This window comes from Pinus tabuliformis, chromosome 8 (genome assembly GCF_031772625.1).
Source record: "Pinus tabuliformis cultivar Carrire ecotype Pingquan chromosome 8, CPIR1, whole genome shotgun sequence".
In the NCBI taxonomy this organism is placed as follows: domain Eukaryota; kingdom Viridiplantae; phylum Streptophyta; class Pinopsida; order Pinales; family Pinaceae; genus Pinus; species Pinus tabuliformis.
The window spans coordinates 216,612,891-216,629,829 of NC_142294.1; positions in this window are offsets into that span (position 1 = coordinate 216,612,891).

The following is a 16,939-nucleotide window of genomic DNA, read 5'->3' on the forward strand; positions in this document are numbered from 1 at the left end:
GATTACTATTCCATGTGACTCGCTGGATACATAAGAGTCCGAATATGTTCATTGTTTAGTGCTTTCCCACCGTTCACACTTTTCGTGCTTCTGCTATCATTCATGTGTCAACTTTATCACACAAGGTGCATTGAGTGAACGCTTGCACAAGATGTTAACAAGATGAAGTCACTGTCCCGAGCTGTGTTTAAGTAGGTTTGGATTATGGAGAAGGAATCAAAAACGGATTGTTTGACTTACTTTGCATTTTGATTTATTTTTTTAGATGAAATATTAAATCTAACAATTTCCATTATAATTAACCCAGAAAAAGTGCCAAATAGTTTGTTAATTGATTTTCGGGTTTTTAATCCGAGGTGTTGGGTGGTAGCTTAGTGCGGTAGGGTAGTTGAGTCCATGTTGAAAAGTTAAAAAATATGTAATTGAAACTTAACGTCCGTAATAAAGATAACCATTTCAAAGAAGATTTAACGGTTTATAGTAAAGTAAAAAGAAATTTAAATATTTTTAAAGTTAAAGTTTAAGTTGTCAATAGTGGTTAGTTAACTTATTCTACATTTCAGTATAGCTCTTTGTAAATATGTTTGACTCTCTTAATATAAAAATAAAATATTTTCTAAATAGAAAAGCAATGTTCGCTATAATAAAAAGAAAAAAAAATAAGTTTTGCATATTTAATTAGTTATCTAATTGACTTAATATAATTTCATAAAAAGTAATTAGAAGTAAAAAAAAATGTGAGTTAGATGTCTAAACCTTAAAGTTTTCAAAAATATTTTAACTCATAATATCAATTTCATATACATCTATATATGGAAAAAAGATGTTAAAATAAAATATTTTAATGTCATATAGAATAAAATATCCAATGTGGGATATGAATAAAATATTTTAATATGAATTAATATTGAGGTATACTTAAAAATATATTAATAATAGAACAACCAGTTCAATGCACATGTAATGTAATCTCTATAACATTCAAAAATACAATTTAAACAGTTAAAAATTACACATTTCTTTTTGCACTCTAAAATGAGTTTGCACCTGAAGAACTTTGATCCCTCATGTTAGATCCATGGTTAAGATGGTTCTAGGCTGGTAATAACTAGATCTATTCATATTATTATGTATTAACTACTACTGAATCCACTTCAAATAAAAGGTTGAGAGAGGCTAATAGACATCAATCCATAGGAAGCATGAAAACATGAGTTAACTAAATTATGGCTTTATTTGAAATTATTATTATGGTTATTAAAGATAAAAGGAATTAATATATACGTTAAAACATATATACATTCAAAAAAAACCAAAATGGTAAATTAGTAAGAAAATGAATAGGAATGACCATACTCGTAAAAGTGTGCAACAGGGAAGGGTCCAAGACATGCCAGAGTTTACCAATATTTTCCATACCCTTCGCACAAAGATGGGTATCAAGGATTCGGAGCAGCATTTGGTACTCAAATACTGTGGCTGCTTACACAAGTACATCTAGGAAGAAATAGAATTCCTGAGCATCTCCTTGCTTGGCATGACACACCGATATGCCATCAAAATCGAGCAAAACTTTAAACAAAAGAAGCGAGACTTTGGATCTGCGAATCTGAAGCAAGGGAAAGGTGCCCCCAAACCACAAAACAAAGGACAAAACCAAGGCGGGGTGGCCAAAGACAACCCACCAAAGCTGCAAGCAAAGAACAGTGCTGCAAAACCGAAAAAAGACATGGAAAAGTGGTGTGGGTTCCATAAAATCTCCACTCACAACACAAGTGAGTGTCGGGCCAAGCAGTCATTAACGTCTGAGCTAAAGGTTTCAGAAGCAGATGCATGTTCCGACTCTGAGTCAGAACCCGACAAGAGGAATGACAAAGGGAAGCAAGTTATCAATGCAGAGCCCAATGCCACCATGAAGATCCAGAAGGAGGAACCTAAAGATCGAGAGGAGGAGCGTCTCTTCAACTTCCAGATGTGCGTAAAGGGCTCCCCGCTACAGTTCATTATCGATAGCAGGAGCCAAAAGAACCTCATTTCAGCAGAGGTTGTGAAGTGGTTGGGCTTACCGACCACAACACATCCTTAACCGTACATCATCGGGTGGCTTCACCAAGGACAAGATCTTCATGTGAGTCAGCAGTGTTGCCTTCCATACAACATCAAGCCCTTCACGGATGAGGTATTGTGCGACATTTCTCCCTTCGATGTTTGTGATGTATTATTAGGACGACCATAATTATGGAAGTGGCATGTTGTGTATGAATCAAGGCTCCGTGTTGTTATTGTTACTTTGGGAAATAAGTTGTAAAGGATATCGGAGGTAGCACTGCCTACTACCATCTCTTTGGTTACTCGAAAAAAATGCAGTAAGCTCATTTCCAAAACCGAGAAATTTGTTTTCCTGATGATACACCCTCAAGGAAAGAAGAAGACGGTGGCCACAACCTCCAAACAGGGCCCCTCTGCATGACAACTATAGATGGACAAGGTCGTGGAGGAGTACGAGGACATCATAACATCCCCCATAGGGGTTCCCCTACACTGTCACGTCAAGCACTATGTTATCTCAAAATCGGGCCTTGGAACGCTGTAGACCAGGAAGACTTCAAGTAACTATTCCAAACCAATATTTTAGCTAAGGCTTAGCCTCCTTAGCTTGAGAGGGCTCTCTCAAAGGATTAAAGGTTTTTTATTATGATCAAGATGGCTAACTCTTTGTGAAACAAATAAAAATAAAAATGGTGGAAACAAAAGTAACAAGTATCCATTGGGCTTATGGAGTCATATGTGATTTAGTATTAACAGTAGGATAGCTTTGCATAAAGTCAATGCATTCAAATTTCAATATAAGCAAGGCACACCAAACACAAAGAAGACAGTCTATGAGTATGTGAAGGAAATTAGAACACTGCAAGTGATTTCTAAGTAATCAAATACTCATAACACTGTGGACGACATGAAAAGACAACAAATGAAACTCATACATTGAAATCTCTATGATTCTTGAGGAGCAATAAGCCAGTACTGTATTACCAAAAAAACAGAGTCTGTACATAAGCCAAATATCAGAGCTTTTTTACATCAATTTCAAACCCTTATTCCATTTCCCTTTCTCCTATATATAGAGTTCTTCTACCTGACTGAGATTCCTCCTCAAACCTGAGGGGAACTTGAAATCTATTTCTAATGATACCTGTTCAACTTTTAACTGCCTATTAAATGTAACAAACTATACCTAGACTTTCTAGAAATCTAATTCGAGTAGGAGTCTAACTCCTTATTATGCTAATAATAGCCTTGATTGCAATCATTCTCGTTCTTTGACATCTGGTCCCTTTTTAGTTTGGCTATGGTGAATGTTCAAAACTCCATGTTGGTCTTCAATGTCACATCTTCTCCATTGCCCTTAAACATAGGAAACTACCCCCGTTTATTGGTCTTTGGTTTGCCTCAAAATGTTCGAATCCAAAGAACCATGCCCTTTATCTTTGATTATCCAAAATATAACAAATTACCATGTCTTTGATGTGCTGTCAACCTCTTTTATGTGTAAAGGCAAAAGCTCTTCCATGCTGTCTGACATATCTTGGACTGTGTTGAGGGCCCTGAAATCGGGTCAACAACAAGGGGGATACCCACCCGGTCGGGAACCTGGTTGGCGGCTCCATGCCCGTTTGGTGTAGCGGGTCCGACTGGGGATAACGGGACCAACTTCGCGTTCTAAGGGGGTGTGTGTGTGTGTAGAGTTTAGTGATGTGTGTGTGTGTAGAATATGATAATGAAAATATGGAATTATTTCTAAGCTAATCTAGTTCTGAACTCTAAGAGTGAATTTTATACTACTTTAATCTATAAAGAATAACACATCTAATATACGCTAACCCGGGATAGAACTTTTTCCATTATGCCATCTAGAAAGGTTTCACACAATAACTGGTAATGAAGATTATTCAGCTATTATGAGAATATAAATCAACTAAGATGAACCATCCTGCATAAAAATTTAAGCAGAACGATTGTGAACAGCATATCACATAATCAGTTATTCATGTATTAAGCACAAATCAATACTCCACCGTACAAAAGTGCCAAATGGTAGTCCACTCATTCATACGTTAACATATAAACAACATCCGCTGTATACTACTCTAAGAATGCAAGCAGAAACTCGTCAAGAGATAAAAGTACCATTTATGACTGACTTTATACTCACAGACCTGAAGCAATAATGATCTATTTCTACTTACTTCTAATGCATACTAAGAGTACAGAAGTGCAACATCAGTAGCAGGTATTAAAATGAAAACATAAATAAATCTTGATCCGTCCATTCATCAAAAACCCCCTCCGAGGGTGCAAAAGTGCATGTTCTGAGGACAAGTTTTTTGACAAATTTCCGGACCCTTCTCCAATGCAATGAGAAGGGTTAAATACTACTAACCGGCTAATTTTAATTACACAAATTGAGGGAACGACTTCAAATGACCGCCCTTTTACTAAAAGCAAATTTATTTCTAAAAATCAAATCTAATTTCTAACCGTTTCTGTATCTATTCTTTAGTGTTGTAAGCAATGCGCTGTTCACCCTGAAAGAGTGGGCTGGTTGTCCTTTCCTTTTGTTCGAGCTTGATAATTAGAAATAACAAGAGCTGGCACCTCTTTCTCACAGGCTAGAAGATATTTTCGAAAACCTTTCTCTGGCTGGGTGTATTCGCTGTGCGCACACTTAGTACAACCCAGTTTCTTCTCGAATTGATTTTGCTGTTGCTATTTCGGTTTCCGATCGTGCGAATGACTCAATGAGTTAGAAGTCGCGCTGTATGGACAATCCCCTGTTTCGAGAATTGTTTCCGTTCTTTGTTCCAAGCTTTTCTGGAGTGTCTTCCTTCTCTTGCGCTTCTTTCTCTACTTTACCAAGTCTGAGCTTCAGGATCTTTTGTAAACATGCTACTTTTGTGTGCCTTTGACTCTGAGTCTTGGACAGTCTATTTTCATCAGTGCCTGTTGGGTGATATTCTGGAATCCACGGTTCTGCTGCATGCGGCATCCAATTGCGGAGGTATCTTCTCTCTGTTGTCTTATTGGCGCTCTTCGCTTAGATGTCTCCTGGATATAGATTTATATTAATAGCATGTCTTGCAGTTTACGCAAAGGAGAAGGGAAATGACGAAAAGATTGACATGAAAGCATTAAATTGTAATGAATGCGTAATTCTGACATTCATCATGACTTGACTCTTCGATAAATGCGATGCAATCATTTCTGGATACTCAAGCATGCGGCCATTAATTTCCCGTAAGGTGCGCGCCTAATTTTGGGCTCACAGATCATGCTGAGGAATGCCTGCGATGAATGATTTCTGGGATTTGCATCGTAGTCTTGAAAATTGCGATGTAAATAGGTGGCGTCGCAGCAATTGACAGTCTCATTCGTTGCAAACCATAGGTCGTAGATTGCAGCTTTGCATGGTTGCAGATCGCATATCGCAATATCGCAAGATCGCAAGGTTTTCGCTTTGTCACTTCATGCTGCTCATGCGACATTGCGACGTGCGACGTCACATATCGGCCGTCGACCTTTCTTTAGTTTCTCCCTTTTCAAGCGCTTTAATGCTTGCGATGCGATGGGTTCTCGCGTCGCTCGTTTTCAGTGCATTTATGCGCTTTGGGCAAGCGCTCTTTTTTCCATTGCGATGCGATATAGCTCTTAGGGAGTTGATACAAAAGATTTTTTTCAAACAAAAATATTTTTTGGATTTTTTTGGTTAAGGGTCCCCTTTTGCTTGATGTTATTAATAATATCAAACAAAGAGGGGGGTTGTTGGTGACCACAACAATGGCGATTCACTGTGAAGAACCAGTTATCTCTACATTTCTATTGACCGTTCATTTCCGAAACAACAAAAAAATTTATATGTATAAATTTTGTTATGGACAGATAGAGCAGATTGCCCCTCACTTTGTCGACGATATTTTGTTTCAACCTGTTTTATATCTCAATTTCTTGCTTCCTCAGGTTTCTTCTTGTACTTGCATCAGACATTACTTGGTCTTGATAAAAGATAAAATAAGGTCTTCTCTACGTACTGGCTTAAAAGTATGCTCATTTGTCGTAGGTAGAGCCTCTGCTGCCCGCAAGCGTCCATAGCCTCGACAGGGTTACCATATTATCCAGCAATGATCCGTTTTCCTGCTTTGAGGTTACTCGCAACATTCCAGAGAAAAATCCTTTTTAACACACTTTTCCTTTTTTAATTCTCTAAAGAACAATGTCTTGGTTTGGTGGCCAAATTATGACACAGTCATTCACTCGATTTACACTTTTGCTGAACAAGCCGGCTCGTGATGAGACCTCTTGTCTTTTGATTGCAACAATCTTAAGTCGTTACCCTGTTTTGATAGACGGTATTGGCAAAGTCAGAAAGTTATAATATATGTGATCATGATAAGCCGGCTCGTGATGAGACCTCTTATTCTTTGAGATATAGTGTTTTGCTCGGATTGTTTCTCTGGATGTTGTAGTTTCCTTTTTGCAGGGAGGAAGTCATTGTTTTTCCTTAAGAAAGCTCTGGACGATAATAATAGAGTTTTTGAAAACAACAGCTTTGCAGAGAATGCTTATTTTATTATTGATGATACCCTTCATGGTGCTGATACAAAACAATTCTTTTACCAGAGGTTGCTTTTGTCAAAGTTTTTTAGAGGTTGAAACGAGTATCGTAATCAAAGTGAAGTTAACTCTATTTGTCAATAATAAAATTCAGATTTTTCAAAAATTTTGCTATTTGTACAAGCGAAATCAAAATCTGATAGAGAATTGGCATGCTCTTCCATGAATCCTTTTTAAATGATCATCTACAACGGGTTTTATTCAAAAGAGAAAAGAAAAACAAACATAAAAACTAAAAACTAAATCTATCCTACAAAAATTAGAAGATTTCTCTTCTATGGAAAATATAATTTAAGAATTAGTCCATTGACAGGTAAAGAATCTCTCCTTCCTGCCAGATCCTGCAATACGAATGTAGATGGGCCTACGACTTCCACAATCTGAAAAGGGCCAAGCCACAGCTTTTGAAATTTTGTATGTTTGCGCTTTTCTTCATGAGCCTTATCCCATTTCAAAACTAAATCATCCATCTGAAATTGTTTTCTGGTTATGATGCTTGAGTCAAAAGAAGATTTTATTAGCGCTTCGTGATGAGCATGGGTTTTCCTAGCTTGTTCTCTTTGTTCTTCTAGTTTGATTATTTCCATTTGTCTTAATTGTAATGAGGAAGTAGGTACTTAATCGATGTATTGCACTAAGGACAAAGAGGGAATGACTAAGTGAGTCAGAAGAACCACTTCCCTCCCATAAACTAAATTAAAGGGAGAAGTGTCGATTGAAGCTTTCTTTGTGATTCTATCAGCCCATAAAGCATTTATCAGTGCTTTGTGCCAATTCCTTTGGTTTTGGTCAACTGTTCATTTGATAATTCTGATTAGGTTCTTGTTTGTTGATTCAGCCAATCCATTACCTTGCGGATAGTAGTTGGCATAATATTTTAGTTTCAACCCTCTTTTAAGCGCAAACTCAGTCATAGCATTTCCAGAAAAATATGAAGCGTTATCAAACATTAAGGCCGTTGGCAATCCAAACCTAGTTATGATAAATTGGTCTATGAATTCAATAATTTTTTCAGAATGAACTGTCTTGAGAGGGACTGCTTCTACCCATTTGGTAAAATAATCAGTTGCCGTAAGGATATACTTATGCTGCTTAGAAGAGTGAGGAACGATCTCACCTATTATGTCCAAGCCCCATTGACTGAATGGTTGGTCGATGTTGACCGGTTGTAGCGGCATGGATGGTTTCCTTTGTTTTCCTGCAGCAGTCTGGCAGACTTGGCATTTCCTTACGTGATTGTATGAGTCTTTGAACAGCGTGGGCCAATAATATCCTGCACGCAAGATTTTGTGTGCAGTCGCATCTCCGGCATAGTGTCCACCTGCTGGTCCATCGTGAAGTTCCTGCAAAACCGTTTCGGCTTCAGTTTTCTCAAGACACCTAAGGAGTACAGAATCGTAATTCTTTTTAAAAAAGACATCATTTATGAGCTGGTATTGTTTAGCTTTTAATCTCAGAGCTCCTTTCTTGGTATGATCCAGATGTGATGGAGCATACCCGTTCTTAAGAAAATAAATGGTGTCAGCATATAATGATTCTACATCGTTTAGGCTTACCTCATATGCTTGTACCTCTTCAGATGAGTTCTTTGGGATTTGCGATGCTCTGGCTAACATCTTGCAGAAGCCTTGACCTCTTACGATGTTTGCTGGTTTGATCTCAAGATCATATTCTTGTAAAGAGGTAATCCAATTAGCTCTCTTCTCGCCCACATATTTCTGCACCAAAAGGTTTCTTACCGCTGGAAACGACACTACGACTTTGGTGTGGGCTTTAAGCAAGAAAGGTCTGAAATATTTGATTGCTTTGAAAACAGCATATGCTTTTTTCTCTACGTCTGAGTAATTAATTTCAGCACCTTGTAAGTTCGAGCTAAAGAATGCAATTGAAGCTTCCGCTTTCTCTTGATTTGCTTGGGTCAAAATCGCGGCATAGGATTTCTCTGAGGCAAAAGTGTATAAGATGAAAGATTTTGAAAAATTTGGGGTGGCCAAAGATGGAGCATTGATGATAGCTTGTTTGATTAAGTTAAATGCTTCGTGCTCATCTAGACCCCATTTGAAAGTTGGATTCTTTTTTATCATATTTTGTAAGGGAGAAATAATACGTGAAAAATTCGGGACAAATCTTTTGAAAAAATTTATCTGTCCAAGGAAGGATTGCATGGCTTTCTTGTTATGAGGTATGGATATTTCGGAAATTTCCTTGATTCTGTCGGGTTCTATGTGAATACCGGATTTTGACACTATGAATCCGAGCAATTTCCTTTCACTTAACGCAAAGAAAGATTTCTTCGGGTTGAGCGAAATCCCATACCTGAAGCATCTTTGAAAGATTTGCTTCAAATCTTTGAGGTGTTTGTTTCGATTTTTGGAGTACACTGTTATATCATCCAGGTAAATCACTACTGATTTATTGACTAACCCTTGAAACGCGATGTCCATGGCTCTCTGAAAGGTAGCTCCGGCATTGATCAGACTAAATGGCATCTTCCGATATGCATAAGTGCCCCATTTGGTTCGGAACGTAGTCTTTAACTGATCATCGAGATGCACCAGTACTTGATTGTATCCTGAGAATCCATCCAGGAATGACATTAATTCTGAGCCTGCTACTGCCTGTAGAATTTTCTCCATAGGTGGGAGGGGAAAGTTATCTTTCTGACAAGCTTCGTTGAGATTTCAGAAATCGATACAGATTCTAATGTCTCCATTTTTCTTCCTAACGGGCACCATATTGGATACCCATTTAGAATGCCTAATGGGGAAGATTATTCTGGCTCTCAACAACTTATTAAGCTCAGTTTTTATCTAATTTTCTAGGTTAGGGTGTATTTTTCTGAGCTTCTGCTGGACAGGTTTTTCATTGTCAATCATAGGGATAACATGTTGAATGATAGAAGTGTTGTAAGTCTTCAGCTCATCGTAATTCTAGGCAAAAACGTTTTTGTGTTGTCTCAGAAGACGGATATATGCTGATTTTTCTTCAGGGGCTAGGCCCTGGCCTAGGTTAACGTTCTGTGGCTTCTGATCGGTCCCTAGGTTTACTAATTCATAGTTCAGGGTAGAACTGCAAAGTTTAGCATTGGCGGACCTTTTAAACCGACTTTTCAAATCATATAGATCTTCTAGCTTGACCACCGATTTCGGTATAGCATTGTCAGAGCTATTTTGTTGTATTTGATGATCATGATGGTCTTCGTCGATTATCTGATTTGAGTAGGATCCTTCAGAAGTAGGGAAATTTACGATGTTAGAATCGTCATTGAACACTCTCCAATTGGTGATATTGTGAGGGATGGATGGTTTAAAGATCAATTCTATTGAAAACCTATCAGGACTAAAATCTTCAGAAGGGATAAGTCTAGAGGCTTCATTAGCTAACAGGTCTGCGCTCGCGTTTTGAATTCTTGGAATTGACGAGATGTTGAATGCTACGAAATGTGCAGTGAGATCTTGAACTAATGATTGATAATGCTTTAAATGACTTGACAGGCAATGTATGGTGTTACGTACCTATTTTACAACGATCTCCGAATATCCAAAGACTTGAAGATACTTAACGTTCAATCCGATTGCTTTGTATAGGCCTTGAACCAAGGCTTCGTACTCCACTGTGTTGTTCGTGCAATCGAACTCAAGTCTACATGTGAGCATAATCTTGTTCCCGTCTAGGTTAATCAGAACGCATCTTGCTCCTGCTCCCTCATTTGATTTAGATCCGTCAAAATATAATTTCCATAATAAAGATGTATTTACAGAATTATCTAAAAAACTAAAACATTTTGAGTCATCAGTTTGTGAGAAATTTTCAACTTGGGATAAAACTGAATTCTCTAAGTATGGTGAAATATGAGCATTGAAATTACCTAGGAAAGAGTCTATTGCGTAATTGCCTACAATGCTGCTATTGTACGTTATGGCCTCATTTTCTCCTTCCAGTTCTGTCACTATGTATTTTTGGTGCAACTCTCGTTCAACCTTTATCTGATTTGGTTTACCATTGTATGGTAACCACATGTGCGACCAATTGGTTGAGAAATATCCGTGGAGTTTTTCCGACCAATCCTTGCTAAGAATCAAACCATAGAACTCAGGGATATCAGCTACTAGAATGTTGATAACCTGACACAGTTTCAGGTTAGACAACAATCTTATGGTCACCTGATTGAGTTCACCAATCACTTCGACTTGGGATCGATCAAGTTGAACTATGCGTACTGCGGATTTTTGAGGTTGCACATTCAATTTAGTACATATTGACCTGGGTAAAATATTCGTTGAAGCACCAGAATCGACCAAGCAATTGTGCACGTTTTTGTTGAATATTTCATATGTGAGAAGAAAAGGAGGAGTATGAGATCTTGATCTTCCTCCAATCAAGGCGATGTCATTTGGATCAATTTTATTGATCGTGTTGGTTGGAGGCCTTCCTAGATTGTGGGAAGCTACCGCTGTAGGTAAATATGTACTAGGCACAGCATGTAATTCTTTCATCATTATTTTCTGCTGGTGTTTCAATTTACTCAATTCATACAGAGTGATATTAGCCCTAGTCTTCTTCATGTCATCAATGATGTTATACTCCATTTCATCCGACACTATTAGTGTTCTTGATGGAGGCGTTTGATCAGATTGGACTGGGCTAATCTGGGTCGCTTTAGCAGTTGTCTTTTTTGTTGCGACCTTTTCTTTTGTTGCAGGGCTTGCGCCCTTTTGTTTTGGGGTAGTTATGGGAGGATCAAGTTGATTTTTGCTTCTCGTGCTAACAGGAAATGCTTATTGATCCTCTTCTTGTGGGAGGATGAAGTCCCACATTCCTTGTAGTTCTACGACCTCTTCCTCGTCGGTCTGCACTTCAGTGGTATTCTCTTCTTCTTCGCCTTCTTCAGATTCAACGTTTGAGACAACACTAGGTGGTCTTACCTCCATGGGAGGATTTCTTTTAAAATTCCTAAAGGGATTTTTTGAAGAAGTCTCTGCTACTTGTTTCTTAATATCAATCATCTCATTTGGCATGGTTTTCAACACTTTTTGTAATCCTTCCAAATCAAAAGGATCTTTCGTTTGCTTCTTCTTGGTGTCTTCTTTGAAAGAGATCTTCTTAGATTTGCGTTCTTCTATAGCAGATCTCTTTTCTAGGGCTACCACGCGTTTTTCCACTGCTAATGCTTCTGTCAAGTTGTCGACTAAGGTGGTCTTGTTTGCCCTATCTACGAAGATAGCCATGTTTGGAGGTAAAGCCATGATGTACCATTCACATCTTACTTCCTCGCTGGGTTGTGAGGTAGCGGGGATTTTGTTGAGGATCTTATTGAACCGTAAGTTAAAATATTTAATGGGTTCTCTAGCCTCAGCCTTAATATTAGATAGGTCACTGATCAATGTCGCCGTGGATCTGTAATCACCAAACTTGGTGAGGAACTGACTTTGAAAAATGTCCCAGCTAGTGATGGATCCGGAAGGTAACGAAAAGCACCATGACCCGGCTGTTCCTTGCATTGTATAAGGGAACAGACAGACAACAGCGTCTTCGTTAGTGACTCCATTGAGATTAACAGAAAGCATGAAATTATTGGTATGTTCCTCGGCTAGCATGCCTGCTTCCGGATTGAATTTAGGCAGCCATTTCTCAGGATGGGCCGGTATAGGGCTCAGGGGTGGAGGCATTAAAACCGCCCCAGGATTGTTCCATGGAGACTGGGCCATCGTTGAGCTGCTAGTTAATGGAAGTGTAGAAGATGAATTCTGATGCTGAGAAGATGAAGATATTAAGATCTTTGATGTTTGAAGAGGAAGGTTTGTAGAAGATGGGTGAATGAGTTGGAATGAAAGAATGGGTGGTTGACTTCGCGGTGAGGGAGTTGATATGGACGAAGTGGATGAAGGAGTCTGACTGTCAGACTCTGGTGGTGTTTTCCTTGCTCTTTTCCTGGTAGGGAGAGGGAGTTCACTTGGTTGTATGCCAAATTTTTCACTCTTTTATCTGGTAAGGGGATGAGCAGGGTTATACCGCGAAGTCACGCTGCTTTTAGATTTATCAGACTTCTGGTTAAAAATAGAAAATCCCTGGAGTTTACGAATCAAAGTCCAAATTCCGGGGATTCAATGATAGATTGGTCTGATATATTCGAATATGTAGCAGTGGTAGATACTCGAGTGACTTCAAATTCCGGGTTTAATTGTGTTGGAGAAGTCGAGGGAGTTGATGAGGGTGTATTACTCTCAGAATGGTATTTAGATATTTCTTTAGGTGCCATTCATAGTTCGTGCCCTCCTTCTAGCGCCAAATATGTTGAGGGCCCTGAAATCGGGTCAACAACAAGGGGGATACCCACCTGGTCGGGAACCTGGTTGGCGGCTCCGTGCCCGTTTGTTGTAGCGGGTCCGACTGGGGATAACAGGACCAGCTTCCTGTTCTAAGGGGGTGTGTGTGTGTAGAGTTTAGTGATGTGTGTGTGTGTAGAATATGATAATGAAAATATGGAATTATTTCTAAGCTAATCTAGTTCTGAACTATGAGAGTGAATTTTATACTACTTTAATCTATAAATAATAACACATCTAATCTATGCTAACCCGGGATAGAACTTTTTCCATTATGCGATCTAGAAAGGTTTCACACAATAACTGGTAATGAAGATTATTCAGCTATTATGAGAATATAAATCAATTAAGATGAACCATCCTGCATAAAAAGTTAAGCATAACGATTGTGAACAGCATATCGCATAATCAGTTATTCATGTATTAAGCACAAATCAATTTTCCACCGTACAAAAGTGCCAAATGGTAGTCCACTCATTCATACCTTAACATATACATAACATCAGCTGTATATTACTCTAAGAATGCAAGCAGAAACTCGTCAAGAGATAAAAGTACAATTTATGACTGACTTTATACTCAGAGACCTGAAGCAATAATGATCTATTTCTACTTACTTCTAATGCCTACTAAGAGTACAAAAGTGCAACATCAGTAGCAGGTATTAAAATGCAAACATAAATAAATCTTAATCCGTCCATTCATCAAAAACCCCCTCCGAGGGTGCAAAAGTGCATGTTCTGAGGACAAGTTTTTTGACAAATTTCCGGACCCTTCTCCAATGCAACGAGAAGGGTTAAATACTACTAACCGGCTAATTTTAATTACACAAATTGAGGGAACGGCTTCAAATGACCGCCCTTTTACTAAAAGCAAATTTATTTCTAAAAATCAAATCTAATTTCTAACCGTTTATGTATCTGTTCTTTAGTGCTGTAAGCAATGCGCTGTTCGCCCTGAAAGAGTCGGCTGGTTGTCCTTTCCTTTTGTTCGAGCTTGATAATTAGAAATAACAAGAGCTGACACCTCTTTCTGACAGGCTAGAAGATATTTTCGAAAACCTTTCTCTGGCTGGGTGTATTCGTTGTGCGCACACTTAGTACAACCCAGTTTCTTCTCGAACTAATTTTGATTTTTCTATTCCGGTTTCCGGTCGTGCGAATGACTCAATGAGTTAGAAGTCGCGCTGTATGGACAATCCCCTGTTTCGAGAATTGTTTCCGTTCTTTGTTCTAGGATTTTCTGGAGCGTCTTCCTTCTCTTGCGCTTCTTCCTCTGCTTTACCAAGTCTGAGCTTCAGGATATTTTGTAAACACGCTGCTTTTGTGCGCCTTTGACTCTAAGTCTTGGACAGTCTATTTTCATCAGTGCCTGTCGGGTGATATTCTGGAATCCGCGGTTCTGCTGCATGCGGCATCCAATTGCGGAGGCATCTTCTCTCTGTTGTCTTATTGGCGCTCTTCCCTTAGATGTTTCCTGCATATAGATTTATATTAATAGCATGTCTTGCAGTTTACGCAAAGGAGAAGGGAAATGACGAAAAGATTGACATGAAAGCATTAAATTCTAATGAATGCGTAATTCTGACATTCATCATGACTTGACTCTTCGATAAATGCGATGCAATCATTTCTGGATACTCAAGCATGCGGCCATTAATTTCCCATAAGGTGCGCGCCTAATTTTGGGCTCACAGATCATGCTGAGGAATGCCTGCGATGAATGATTTCTGCGATTTGCATCGCAGTCTTGAAAATTGCGATGTAAATAGGTGGCTTCGCAGCAATTGACAGTCTCATTCGTCGCAAACCATAGGTCGCAGATCGCAGATAGCATGGTCGCAGACCGCATATCGCAATATCGCAAGATCGCAAGGTTTTCGCTTTGTCACTTCGTGCTGCTCATGCGACGTGCGACGTCGCATATCGGCCGTCGGCCTTTCTTTAGTTTCTCCCTTTTCAAGCGCTTTAATGCTCGCGATGCGATGGGTTCTTGCGTCGCTCGTTTTCAGTGCGTTTATGCGCTTTGGGCAAGCGCTCTTTTTTCCATTGCGATGCGATATAGCTCTTAGGGAGTTGATACAAAATATTTTTTTCAAACAAAAATATTTTTTTGATTTTTTTGGTTAAGGGTCCCCTTTTGCTTGATGTTATTACTAATATCAGACAAAGAGGGGGGTTGTTGGTGACCACAACAGACTGTAGTAAATGTGTTCACTTTATGACAAAAAGTTTAGAGTTTGGACGCGAATACATGTTTCCTCCACCTGTCTTGACCTAGTTGAAAGCTGATAGCTTCAGATGATCTCTTGTAGATATTCCCCTTTCAAAATTCCCTCTTGTATTTTAAAACAGGTTGACTGAAATTAGATTGTTTAGCTTCAGTAGTTTCATAGCGCGCTACGAAACTATTGAGCTTTAGTCATCACCTTCAGCAGTTTCATAGCGCGCTACGAAACTGCTGAGTTGTTTCAAAAATCACAGTTTCAACCCAAAATTTTTCTATTTGAGCCCTTTGTTGTTTAAACATTCTTTCAACTGTTCCAATGCCTTCCAAAACTGAATGGAAATGTAGGATTCTTCAAGAAAGATTATGCCAAGCAAAATCATCAAAATTTGAAACATAGCCTTACTTGAAATTGGATTTCTTTAAGGAGATTCCTTCAGATGGCTTAACTATATTTTTAAATCTTCAATTTCTTTCTTCATGACCTTGATTCTGGATCTGAGGTCTGTATTAACCTTTCTGATAAATTGAGCTTCCTTTACTGCAGGTGTAGTCCAGCTATGGAATTGAACACTGAAATCAACTACCTCGGGAATTTGAAATGTTTGGTCCTCCCACCGCGATTGCATTTCGTTAAAATAAGCCTCCTTAGTTGCAAATTTTCTAGCAGCTTTCTTCAGTCTAGCAATTTCAAAGTTGGTCGATTCCAATCTCTTTTTCAAGTCTTCCACACTACCTTCTTCTTGAGTGGCAACTATTTTTCCTTTATCCTTTCTTTCATGAGGCCGTGCCACCTCCCCTGTTTCATCTGCTCTTGGCGGTACCTCCTGTACTTGCTTGAACTTCCTCATTATGGGTCTCCTGGGCTTAAACGCAAATTGATCAACTTGATCATCAAACTTGAGTTTCTTTGAGGCTTTGACCCTCTTAGACTTCTCTTTTCCTGACTGTATCAAATCAGCTTGAACTAGTGGGGACTCTTCAATTTCAATTGCTTGCAATAAATCATTTAAGTCTCCCTTTGAAACAGGGCTTTCTTCAATACTCACTGACTTACCTTTTTCTTTAGCCACCTGACTCCTAGTCCTTATTCTTTGAACTCCTTCACCTATGCTTGATTCATGTGTAGTTTCTTTGACCTGATTTTTCTCTTTAATGGACTGCTGGGGTGTATCCTTAATAGTCAGTGGCTTGATAGATTCTCTTACTTGTTTTCTTGCCTTTAACTTTGAAAACCTCTTGGATCTTGTTTCTGCCTGAGGATCGGTTGTTGTTGAAAGACCTTTTGCAGCTTGAGGGCTGAGACCGGTCTTGCTCTTGAAACCAGACATGAATATGAATGTGTCCCAGTCTCTTCCTACCCTCTGGAGTTCATGCAAAACAATCAATTTAATCAAGCCATGGTGGAACAATGAAGTCTCACAGGCTCCTTTTCTTAGTTTCACTTTGCCACACATTTTACTTAAGCTGCGGAATAAGTAAAAAGGCAGATCAATAGATGTCTTCCCTGTGAAATGCAACAGAAGTTTAAAATGGTATGAATACACTTTGTTATATCTCCCTTCACAGGTCAGATACTTCTGTATACAGGTAAGCAAATGGGCATATGATTCTTTGACATAACTTTTGGGAACAACCTTGCCTAGATCTAAGTTAATGAACTCCTGCTTTAGAAATTCTTTGCATGGGTTCATATCAAATTTGAAATTCTTGAACCA